Source organism: Acanthopagrus latus, chromosome 17 (genome assembly GCF_904848185.1).
Source record: "Acanthopagrus latus isolate v.2019 chromosome 17, fAcaLat1.1, whole genome shotgun sequence".
In the NCBI taxonomy this organism is placed as follows: Eukaryota; Metazoa; Chordata; class Actinopteri; order Spariformes; family Sparidae; genus Acanthopagrus; species Acanthopagrus latus.
Genome location: NC_051055.1, coordinates 23,250,709 through 23,263,115, shown reverse-complemented (window position 1 = coordinate 23,263,115; position 12,407 = coordinate 23,250,709). Strand labels below are relative to the sequence as shown.

General features: G+C 45.8%; 1 protein-coding gene across 1 annotated transcript in view; it reads right to left on the bottom strand.

Annotated features, from left to right (window-relative positions):
* eva1ba (eva-1 homolog Ba (C. elegans)) overlaps positions 1–12,407 on the bottom strand; it is a 17,759-nt gene extending 5,352 nt beyond the window's left edge. The window contains exons 1-2 of the mRNA XM_037073045.1: positions 12,148–12,407; positions 1,238–1,385 (exon numbers count right to left, since the gene is read on the bottom strand). The gene's annotated coding sequence lies outside the window, so the exon portion shown is untranslated. The remainder of the gene's footprint in view (positions 1–1,237; positions 1,386–12,147) is intronic.

Below are 12,407 nucleotides of genomic sequence, written 5' to 3'. Positions count from 1 at the left end.
TGCCTTCAGATGGGATCATCATAACGCATTTGGCACATGGCACTCTGCCTCTGCCATTCTCTCTGAACTGTGACAGCCCTCTATTAAGGAGGTCAAGAGTCAATTTTCCAAGTATCCACAAAGGACTCCTTCCAGGCTGATGGGACTCCCAGATCAATTTGTGGAGCTCAGGCTAAAAGGCCAGTGTTTTTTGTGGACTTATTTGTACTGTTTGGGCTGAGTGTCCCTGACATTTTGACTGTCTGTCCTCCTCTTTTCCTGTTGATCTGAGGATCTATTGTGTTTTTAACCATTCCTGCGAGTCAAGTCACACTCCCTAGGAAGTGAAACATTTGGAGAGGAGGCACAAGAAAAGTTCATGTTCATTCTCCTCTGCAGTCTGGTTTTTGTCTCCAGCAATTATCCACATCCAGTCCTCTGTGTTACCTTCATTCTACCTCCTCCTCACTCAGTAGCTTCTTTTACTCTTCAGGAGGAACAAGTCTGTTTCTCATCTGAAAATATTGGATTTGCCTGCACGGAATACCAAGCCAGGGTCGTGTCTTTGTGCATTTCCTCCCTCCCCGACTCTCCTCCTCCTCCTCCTCCTCCTCCTCCTCCTCCACCCTGCTGCCCTTTCCTGCTGACTCTGGCTTTTCTCCCTCACTTTGAGAACAATTTCCACCTCCCCGGTGTGATGACGTCACAGTGTGGCACCACAACAGTGTTGACGGCAACAGAGGAGAGACCGGTTCAAAATAAAAGCAGGCGCCTTTTAATCCTTCCAGTCACTGTAATGTTAGCGCCACGCTCCGGCATGTGCTATGTGTTGTGGCCCGGCTGTGGAAAAAAACACTCTGTCCATGTGAAGCGATGACGAGCTGCGACGCCGCTGCCCCCCACCCCACTCTAACCTGCTCTCTAAATCGAACCACATGTCGCCGCGCCTACACGTGGATCATATGGACGTCCTCAAATTGCACAAACCGCATGTTTGTGTTTGCATTTACCTCGAGGGCGTACCCGCTGATAACCTCAGAGCCTGATGCGTATGCCGATGCGAATACCTCGGTGATTCACGCAGCATTTGTGCTTGTTTGTTGACGCAGCTTCCAGGCAGACTCAAACATGAAACCACACATGTGTAAACCATGTGTAATGCGGCCCGCAAATAAACTTTAAAACACCCCCAAACATTCTTGTCTTAAAAGCCGAAAGTAAAACAGAAAGTGGAGTACGGATGGAGTTTAAAACTTACCACAAAAATGAAACTTCCGGAGCACGCACTCACTCCCGGTTCATGGTGAAGCGAGAGGTTTGAGTTTGGATGCAGGAGCGATCACGGTCCTCTCTCCTTCTGCCCGTCGCCGCTGGATCAGGGCCCCGTGTGATCTTTGGTCCTCAGGCTAAACAGACAAGAGCAAACACACACACACACACACACACACACACACACACACACACACACACACGTCAAGCTACATTAGATCCAAATGCACTGAGGCGTCTGCAATGCAAACAATGACAGTCCTGCAGCAGGATACACGGTCCAGCAGGAGACTAGAGGCAGGCTTTTCAGCTTTTCACTGGTTTTCGACTGTGCTGCCTTGTGCTGTAAAACGCACAGAGACTTCCAAAACATAGAAATTCCCAGGCTGTAATAAATTTTAGTTCTCCAGAAGCCCTGCATTTTGTCTTTACTGCAGTTGTATTGGTTCAGTGTCCGTGTGGGTGGTAAGTGTAGTCGGTTGCATCATTTCATTGCCAACGGCCAGTGGCAGACTCAGGACGATTGAGAGGAGGGGAAGGAAAACATAACAATGGCACCAGCTGTACACAGTGGGGCACTCCATCATGTTTTATCTACCATAGGGCCATCTGAGAGAGCACTTCTGCAGCATGTTTTTGAATATGGGAGCTCGAGTCCACCAGTGTCGAGGGCCTAGTCCGCCACAGCCAGACCAGCTTGCCAGTGCAAAGTAGTGACATCCCCTTTACAAAAGTTGGAACATGCTTTTAAACTGTGATGAGTAGAGATGTAACAACTAGATTGCTAATTTCTTGCCTTAATATTATTTCAGGTGGACTGATCGCGTAACGTCTTTCCAACTTGCTGCGACAAAACCCTAATTGGTTCACAGAGCGCTGTAACAAACCACAGTCTGTATATAAAGTCAGTGTATCAAATTGGATATAGTTCCAATTAGGAAAATCTGGGAAATTTATCCGAATGGGGGTTGGTACCAGTCTTCAAATGGCCCCGAATGGAGTACAAACTTCACAGCACGATCGAACCTCGAAAAAGCTGAGGGCTGCAGAGGGGCAGATGTAGTCCTGTGCACACTGCCCATCCTGTGCAGCTTTCTCTTCTTTTGATAAAACATACGCAATACAATAGCTGCATGTCTCGTTGTGTATTGTATTATATATAATGATATATTATTATCTTTGATTTTAAAAACAGGACAGAGGCAGAATAAGGCGAAGAAGACTTTCAAACATGTAATTAAATGTGACAAATATGAGGTATTCCTGCCACACTGGAATCTCTTAATGCAACGGCTCAAATCTAGAAAATCTTTCTAAAATCCTGCAACAGGAGCCCCAGAATAACTCAATAAAAGCCCTGTAACTTGCACGGGGGGTGGGGGGTGGGGGGGGATTCGGTGCTTCACATGCCAGGTGGGGGGGATCAGGAGCTGTAGAAAATGCTGAGCTGTGAAGTTTTCTGACTCGTAGCCCTGTTTAGGAAAAAAAAAAAAACCTCCTCTGCCAGCTGCCGTTGGTTTAGCAGAGCCGCTGTGCTTTTCCAGGGCAGATTCTGATCTTGCTGACTCTTGGCAGATCCCATGCACACTACAGAGCGGCCGACTGAGACAGCGCTCAGGGGGCTAAGTGACAGCGCGGTCACTATGGCAACGTGCATTTCCAGGCCACCCCGTCGGTCCCCGCAGGAGAAGCAGCGCCGGGCCCTTTTGTTTCTGCGAGGCACTGCGGGGATGGACCTACGCGTTGTCTTCCCGTCGAGCTTCCTTCCTTTCTTTTCAATTATGAACAAGTTCATCTCCTCCCCTCCCGCGGAGCCTAATCCCTCCCTGCTAATGGAATCTCCACATCATTATCCAGGAACACTGGCCCTCAATGAGATATTTTGTTTTTGTCTCGAGGGTAATAAAGCGAGCGGCTCGAATGACTCAAGCCAAGGTCAAAGTTAATGACCGGACACCTCCAGTACAGTAACTGGCCTCCTCTCGCCCTGGAACGCAGCCAACCTTTATCAGGACCCAGGCATCCATTAACTGGTGGTTAATAACAACGGGAGACCTGTTTAAAGCCTGTCTAAACACTAATTACCGTGCCCTGTTGTTTTGTTGTGTTTTTGTTTTACCCCGAGAAGGAAATTATTAACAGACCTCCCTCCTTCCCAGCTACATACGATCCCATGTTCTCAACTCTCAGTCATTTTTCTCCAGGTGACCCATTTCGCTTTTTCTGTTTGCAGATGTTGCCTTACCCTTAAAGCCTTGAAAGCGAGACTTTAATTGTAACAAAGGCGTCATGCATTAGAGACTGGATGTATCATTTTGTCACATCGTGTTTCACTCAAACTTAAGCCTGGTAAATGTTATGAATCCTCAAATCATGGCCCCTGACGTGATCAAACATTGCCAATAACCACGACGGCTTAACTGAAAAACAGCGATTACAGTGGGGGGAGAGCAAACTCCTAATGAAGTGCATGACTTTGGAAAGGATTGCTATAGATATGAACTTTGGCAAAAATCAGATAAACAAACAAAGCTTCGCACCTCTCGCACTCGAAACTGCAACTTTTGGGGACTGCTGACTGGTGGGAGCGTTTCGCACCAACTGCTCTGCCACGGAAGCGAGAATATCTTGAGAATCAGGACACCATATGGTGTTATTATGTGGCAAAAAAACTGCCTAAATTTTCAGCTATAAAATCCAATTTCCCTGCAGTTTTGTTAGGCTTTAAAACAAGCCTGAGTTATTTAGTCATTGAATATCCATCAGACGTTTCCGAGAGGCAAACATAGAAAACAAAAGCTATGACACAGCTACGATGTAATTTTCCAGTGATCCAACCAAACCCGTGTCTTTGCGCCTCTCCTGAGCTCCTGTGACGTTAATGTTTGGTCCTATTTCTGGTCAGTCCTGGCTTATCATCTGTCTACTCATATCCTGAGGTCAAACACTCAGGCATCCCTTTCCTGAGTCCCTCACACGCTGCTGACTATTGAATGATCACTTCACCCGTCCTGACACGGCCGTAACTGCGTGGGAAACTTGCATCCACATCTCTTTCTCTCACATTAAATCAAAACAAGATAACATTATCCCAGTAACAAATGTTAAAGGTTGCAACTGGCTTGGCTAATTCTTCTTCTTAAAACCTGTCCGTCAGCGGCGAGTTATTTGTTTAAGGTCGCAGCAGAAACCGACTGAAGCCAGCACAAACATGGTCTGCCGTGGCCCGAGGAAGAGGCCAAACACTATTTCTGACCGAGTGTTGTTTGCTTTTTTCGTTCCGATGGAGGAGTCGAGTGGAAACAAAAACTCCAAACTATCATGCAGCGCGATGTTTTTTGTTATCATCCACTTGCACATAAACACAATGGCGCTTCCTTCCCGCGACGTTCGCCCCTTTTCCGCAGGGACAACATCCAGGTCGAAGCCCTTCCTCCAGCATCACTGTTATTGTCTGAGATAAGTGTGTTGGGACAGAATGACTGAGCTGTCTGCTGTACACACACGTCAGCCGGGTGATTTATGGGCTGCAGACCTCCAAAGCGAAAGTTTGTCGCAGAACACTAACCCTTTTCCCTCGATACCTCATCCAGTAATCCTTCGTTGCGTAAACCGTCCGACCTCAACACTCCTCCTCTCCACAATGAAGAAATCATGTCAAAGTCGGAGCCCCTTTGGTGAAAATGATGCAGGGAGTCAGGCCACATTTGATTTACACAAAGAAGATGAGGAGGTCCGATTACACGAGGGAGCGCGTTGGTGTTCTCTACTCATTGTAATGACACACGCCGGACCGCAGAGGGGAACAAATATTTTTAATGCCTCAAATTTCTGTGCAGCCGCAACAATTCCTGGCTCTGTGGCCGGCTTTTTCTGCGGTTCGCCTGGGACAAAAGCCCCGCTGACTGAAAACTGCCAGATTTAAATCTAATCACATTTGTTATGAAAGTCCACACACATGCATGCGCTCTCTGGTGAGGGAGATCACAGGAGCTGCCAGAAGGATTTATAGCATCTTATAGTATTTTTTATTTTCGCTCTTGATTATGTTCATTAAAAAGTCCCTGCTTTGTTTCTGTGGCTGCTACTGAACGAAAAAAAATCTGTCTGTTCTTAATGATGCACAGCATCAAACAAACCAATCTGAGTCATTTATACACTATTTTGGGCTTTGCGAAGCACATTCTGAAACTCTGCGTGTGCCCCTTTAAATAAATATACTGAATCAAAGCCTGGGCTTGGCTCGAGTTGTTCTCAAGAAATTCTTTCGGTAGCTGATGAAAGGTTAACAGCAGCCTTCAAACTGCCAGAGAATCTGAAACCGTATCACAAAAGTGTCTCTACGAGCCATCCGTCACACACCTGCAATCAAGCCAGAAAACCGTCTCCAAGCACTAAAACATAATGGATCTTCAAGCTCTCCCCCAGAGCAGCAGAGGTGCAGGCGATCACTTTCTGCACAGTAAACAGAAACATCGTCCAAACCGACATCGGTGTCTGTGAAAGCGCTCAGGACGGTCCGTGGGGGTGAAGGTTAATTGTCTCGTGGAGGGCTGCGGAGGACATTTCTGGAGACGACGAGGGTGCATTTCTTCCCTGTTCCTCCTGACATGAAGATCTTTGGTTTCAAGCTGTGTGAAATGTTAGTGCTGCTTCCCCTCGCGGTCGAGGCCTGCCAGAGGATCCGACCGAGAGGGAGAACTGTTGCGTTTGGAGGCAGGACAGGCATGTGGTTGCTATCAGGGCCGAGACATGGAGCACCAGGTGAAGGTGACCTCAAACAGACCTGGGTCACGGAGTGTTTGCAAATACTTTTATAGTTTGTTTTACTCTGTCTGCGCGCTGGATTACTGAGACGCAGTGTGTCACTGAGAATGTGATGGACTAAGATGTTTTGAAACGACCACATATGGGTTTGTAAAAGAAAAGGACAGAACAAGGTCTGATGGAGACCGACTACACTCAGAGGAGGAGAAAGCTCAACATATCTAAGCCAAAGGGAGATTAGCGTTCGATGAGTTTAACAGGCCGCAGAGACGGAAACATTGCACTATTCCAGCATTTGTTTGCTTTAGCCGTGATTCCGCCCAAGTGATCCCAAACTTGTAGTCCTGGGAGCTTATTTCACTCCATCGCTGTCCGTATTTTTCCACTGCAGTTTAAAGACTCGCGAACATTACAGGCAAACCTGTGCACTGACGTATGAACAAGCAAAAGCTGTTTCTACACATCATTTTCGTGTGCGGCTCTGCAACAACAAAAGCCTGGACGTCATCGCCGTTCCATCTGTCATATGCTTCTGTATCACCCCAGTGTTTGGGCCTGTGTGTAAGGCGAGAGTAGTCGCCCAATCTGAAGTGTTCAGCAGTCCCCAACTCTAAAGTTCCTGTAATGTTTTGGGGCACTACTCCCAGAGCAGGGAATTGTTGGGGGTCAAAATAATGTCCCTGGAGCTTAATTCAGACCCCGATCCCTGCGGGGGAAGGACATGAAGTTCCTCCAAACGTTCCTATTCCCTTGTGATTGTTCCTGCAGTGGAGTTGTTAAAATTCATACTTTGTAACTTGGATGCCCAGTTTAGGTTTCTGGCTGGAGAGCTTTGCTGCATGTCATACCGATCTGTCTTTCCCTCTCCAACTCCTGCTTGCTTCTTTACCGTGCATATTTCTGTCGGTTAAATATGATTTCTTTAGTTTCCTGACGACGGACTAATCATTGCAGCTCTGTCTAGTCCATCAGTCTGTGCCGTGAAACTCTGACCAGATCCACCAAATACTCTCCAGATTTCGGTTTGGCATCTCCCTTCTCTTTACCGAAGTTACAACATTTGGGTGACGCAGTTGGTTTCCATGGTGCTATTGTCCCTGTGTTTTCCTCAAATCACCCCAAACAAAAGCTTTTCATCACTTTTAGATTGTCCTCAAAGCACCTCAGAGACAGCATTTAGACTGTGGCGCTACAGCGCTGTGAGAAAACACACCAATCTAACACAGACTGTAGGTAAAATCAGACAATCAAACAACCCATGTTAAACCATATTTGACCCTCGTCTGAACCACAGCGCGCTGCCAGCTGCAGAGATTGACGGCTCTAGTGAATGCACAGTCAGAACTTGCCCAACTTTTTATTAAGTTTCCTCTCGAGTGGTTCTTAACTGGGAATAAATTGCGATCTGAACCTGTTTTGTTTGTGCAGCATTCAAACGTTTGACATTTTTGCTCCAGTAGAGGATTTTGATCTTATCCAAATGTCTTGAATATGGTTTATTGCTTGATACAGAGCTGAAAGAAAGCTTTGTGTTTCCCCCACGTGTTGATGTATTTGGCTTTGGGCATGTACTTTATTTGACATACACTCGATGAACAACAGCTTTTGCTTTTTAAGGACAAAAACTTTTCCAGGCGCAAACACAGAAATCAGTCAGACATTGTCGGCCAGCTATTCGACTGAAGACACTGCGCTTTTCATTGGTGGGGGGGGTTGTACATTTCAACATGACTCAGGATGCCAACGTGACGCCGGCCTGGCTCAGACTAACTGCAACCCTTGGCCCAAAGAATCCCTGTGTATCCTTCGTGTCATAAAAAGTGAACCACAGTGCACTGCTTGTCCTGTGAGGAGCATATTTTGTGGGCTATGGCAGGTAATAGGAGGGTAATGGAGATATCTGACTGAGCTGGGGGTTAGGGCAAGTGGATAATAGCACCCAGATGTGTTCCTGATGTGAGGCAAAGCCAGAATGCTTTACTATGTAAATCCAGAGGAGATATCCTATGAGCCATCTTCGTTCTGACACTATCGCAGTACCAATCAAGCAAATCAAGCAGCGCTCATGGCAGTAGGAAGCCACATTGGAACCACAGCTGTGTCTGTGTGTGTGTGTGCGTGTGTGTGTGTGTGTGTGTGTGTGTGTGTGTGTGTGTGTACAGTATGTGTCTGCACGCTGACAGATGCTGGTCGTCTGCGTATGTATGTATGCTGAAATTGATTTGAATGAACATTCCTCTCTGATTCTCTAAAGCGCGGTGGGCTTTAAATCAACCTTAACTCAGAGCTCCAAAAATAGAGCCATGATCTCACCCTTTTTCATCGATCTGGGCCGCCAGTCAGCCTGCACGCCAACGCCACACACTGTATCAATTACATGGGCCCTACAGATTACTCTGTGACGCAAAACACGTGTTTGCCCTTTCAGTGATTGGGTCCACGGCATTTACTCTTGACTGCTCGTGAACACGGTGCGGCTCCATGAGATTTAGGGAGTTTGGCCGAAATGTTGTTGTGCCAGGAACTGCTTTTGTTTAGCGAGAGCGGCGGCCGGTGTCTATTTTCAGCGTTTTAAAAGGCCTTTTAGTGACTTTTACTGACCTTGATTAGTGGCCAGCAGTAAAAAAGCAAAGACACCAATAGTCTTATCATTTGTCAAGGCCCCTTTGAACTATGGCGGCATTGTATATTTCACTAAAGAGGTGAGTAAAAATCAAGTTGCATCCTCAGTGGCAGATAAAATGAAGCCAATGCAGAAGTGCTTAAAACTGCAGTTCCCCGAATCGCGACTTAATGACTGAATTTTACATTTTGGGTGAACTTATCCTTTGAAATTGCCTCCAGTTTGGGGTCGTCTTAACTCTCTTCAGCTAAAAAAACAACTTTAAACAACAAACGTGCCAAATACATGAGGTTCTAGTCTGTCGCCTCCTGTTTGAGCAAATACCAAATACCAACATGCTGTTTAACCACCTGTGTGCATGTTCTAGTTCTTTCGGTTTTCTGTGCGGCCTCCCTTTGTATGTGTGTGTGTGTGCGTATCCGAGATAGCAGCGTGAGCTTAGGCAAACCCGCCGGACTTAGCATGTCAAACATCTGCCAGAGCCTCAGCAGGGGAGTGTCTTGACCAGTGAAGCTCCTACAAGACAGCAGTAAGCCCTGAGCCCTGCAAGACATCAGCGGTTGACAGGGGCTTTGCTAAACGCAGTTTGTGAGACGCGTCATTCATCAAACTCCCGTTTCTCAATTACCCCAAAATAGCCTCTCGGTTGCTTCATGTTAGCGAAGATTAGAGCTGCGGTTGGCAGAACAGGGGTTCCTGTCATTATCCTCATGAAGATATTCATGATGTTTACCATTCAAGTTTGAACAGCAACATGATAAAAGAGGGTTTGGATTACAGTAAACCTTTTCCTATCTCCAAAAATCTGCCATTAGATGACCATAATACTGTATATTTATGAGGGTATGGAAAAGGCATTAATCAAAACCAAACTCATACATGATGGAAGATGGTGCAATAAGCAAAAGACATTTAGTTCTCAAGTGAAACAGCAAGATGAGAAAGGGTCAGCAGCAGCTCCAGAGGTAGAGCAAGTCGTCCACTAATCCCAGGATTGATGGTTTGATCCCCGACCCCTGCAGTCTACATGTTAAAGAGTCTTTGGGCAAGATACTGAAAGCTAAACTGCTCCCGTTTGCTGTTCAAGTGGTTTGTGAGTGTGCATATGAATGGTTATTGCTCCTGATGACCAGTTGGTCTCAGTTGTGTGAATGGAAAGTGCATTTACACTTTAAAGTCCAGACAGTATTATAAAAACAATTAATGAACCTCTTACAGTCAAAAGCATGAGGATGTGTTTACAGTTTGTAGTGTATAGCAGGCACTGGCTAGAAAATAACAGCAGCAGCCAGCAAGTGTTTGAATGGACCACTCTGTTAAGAAAAATCATCTGATGATCAGCTGATCTGTGAAACTGTAATGGCTCCATGTCATCGCCTTAATGCATACCATGAAATCGTTTTTCACAGTTTTCGATCTTTTCACACACGTAGGTCAGTTGGGGTCAGTAGGTTTTTCGAGAACATTTTTTTTTTTTTTTTTACGTCTGAGGTAAACTGTTAGTGATGTTTAGCTCTCCCTGAAGAGTTTTTGGAAATGGAAGTTAACGCGACAGCAGAGCCGCTCCTGAAATCATAACTCATTTTTCTCATTTCACTGTGAGAGGGATTACATTTCTTTGAGTTTTAGGAAAATCCTGTGTAGTATACCTTTACTTTTGATGCTTTTCCATTTAATCCATTTTACTTTTCCTGTTGCACCAGCTTTTACGCTACAATACAGAACCTGACCAACCAACAGTGAGCTGTTGATTCAGCATTTAATAATCAATTTAGCAATTCTGGGGAACAGGAGAACACAGGATGCTGTATGCATATACTTAAGGACCTAAATTGCTGAACTTGAAAATTACCTCATCTTATTACTTTGGTTTAACACTCCAGGATAATTACATTTTTTTTAATATCAGAGTGTTCTCCTTAAGCTTAAAACTAAATGAGAAAACTGAAAATTGATGAACATGTGACTTGGAGAACATCTACTGGGACTATTTAGTGGTAACAATGCATTTTTAAAGTTCATATGTAAGAGTGCTAGATCAGCCAAATCCACAGTCTGTGAAGTTCCTTTAATAATAATAATGGCAGCATTACACGCTCTGATTTCTTCCTTTAAGGGGATATTTCTCGCTCATTAATGGTATGAACATTAAAAACAATCACGAACAGCACATCGTCTGTTCTCTTGCAGGGGGTTGTGTTTGTTTCTTGTGTAAAGCTGTCTACGCGGGGCTCTCTTCTGTTCCCTTATCTCAGCTTTGATTGGCTGAAACTTTCTGTATCTCCCCTGCAAACAGATTGGTACCCTGGGAGCTTAGACAAGCAGTTCAAATCAGAGTCTGACCTCTGGCATCTCGGTAAATAGAGTAAGTTAACAACCATCCTCGGGACAGATAAGACAGGCCCGACTGATAAGTGGGTCGGCGGGGGTTTTGGGGAAGAGGAACGTCTCCTGGCTTGATTTACTCGGGAGAGGTCACGCAGGAGTTAACTCTTCCCAGCTGGCCTCGAAGGGGTTACTTAACCAGGCATTCGCAGTCATCCTATGGAAGGCTATCTGATTGACTGCGGGAGGAGGCACAGCTAAAGTGCTGCCAGCCCACTCTGATGTGTGAATTGAAGGAGACCCCTGAGAGCAGCCCAGCCCCTATCCAGCCTCCACCCATCACCTCCAGTCGGCTGATAAGAGGAGCTGACCACAGAGGATAAGGAGGGGGGCTTTGGGAGCTGAAGCATATGGTCAGCTGCTGTTCTGCCTGAATGTTCCTATGAACTCTGAGAATAACAGCGGAACAGCTGAAAAACAAAAGTCATATGCACCATGTGTGCGCCCTTCATGCCTTGTATCCGAGATCTTTCACGTCAGTTGTCTTTGATTATGCGACTAGCCAGGAAAAATACAAAAAGCAACAGGATGTTTGCTTTGATTGTGGCAAGGTGACAACTAATTAATCACCCTCAAGGTTAGCCAATAACGTGCAGCTGCACAGGAAAGCCATACCCAGGCTCAAGCTGCAAGTGCTGCATCAGCTGCTTTCTGGCAGCGGTTCATTGAAAACATGCAGCAAACATGAGACTGCTCCGATGGGTTGATCTTCAGCTGGACTCATCATGACAAAAGCACACTATGCTCTAATAACATCATCCGTAAAATGGCTTTATCGAGGTGTTTACTCTGCTGCCACCGAAACTCATTCACTTTTTCACTCCTTTTTAACAAGTTGATCAAAACATAAACAACCACACGAGGAACTCATATTTCATCTGAAGTAAAAAACTTACTAGTGCTGCTGTGATTGAATCCAGATACCAAACTTTACAGCACTTGTAAGTTTTCCCAAACACACTCACCTCCCAACAAGTCCGCCGCACTAACATTTTACTCTAAATGAGATGCAGAGCAGCCACAGAAACACTTCAGCCATTGAAAAAGTTCAGTGACAGGAGAGCTGTGCTTCACTGCTGTTTCTATGGTGCTCCGCATACACTGAGTTAAACTGTCAAACTCACCGGTCTGTGGTGACAAGAAATCTGCCTTCCTAAGCCGTTCAGTCCGCACAGAAAGCCTCAGGTTTCAGCCAGCTTTCCCTCCAAATTTTGAAAACAAAAGCAGCATTACAAGCAGTCCCGTTTCAGCCGAGTCCCTGTTGCTGCTGTGGTCAAGTCCTGAAGAGCATGTGTGTGTGTGTGTATCTGCCTGAGCGTGTGTGTGTGTGTGCACAGAGTCTGGGGAAGAGGTGGTAACTTCCTCCCAAAGTTGGAGACGGAGT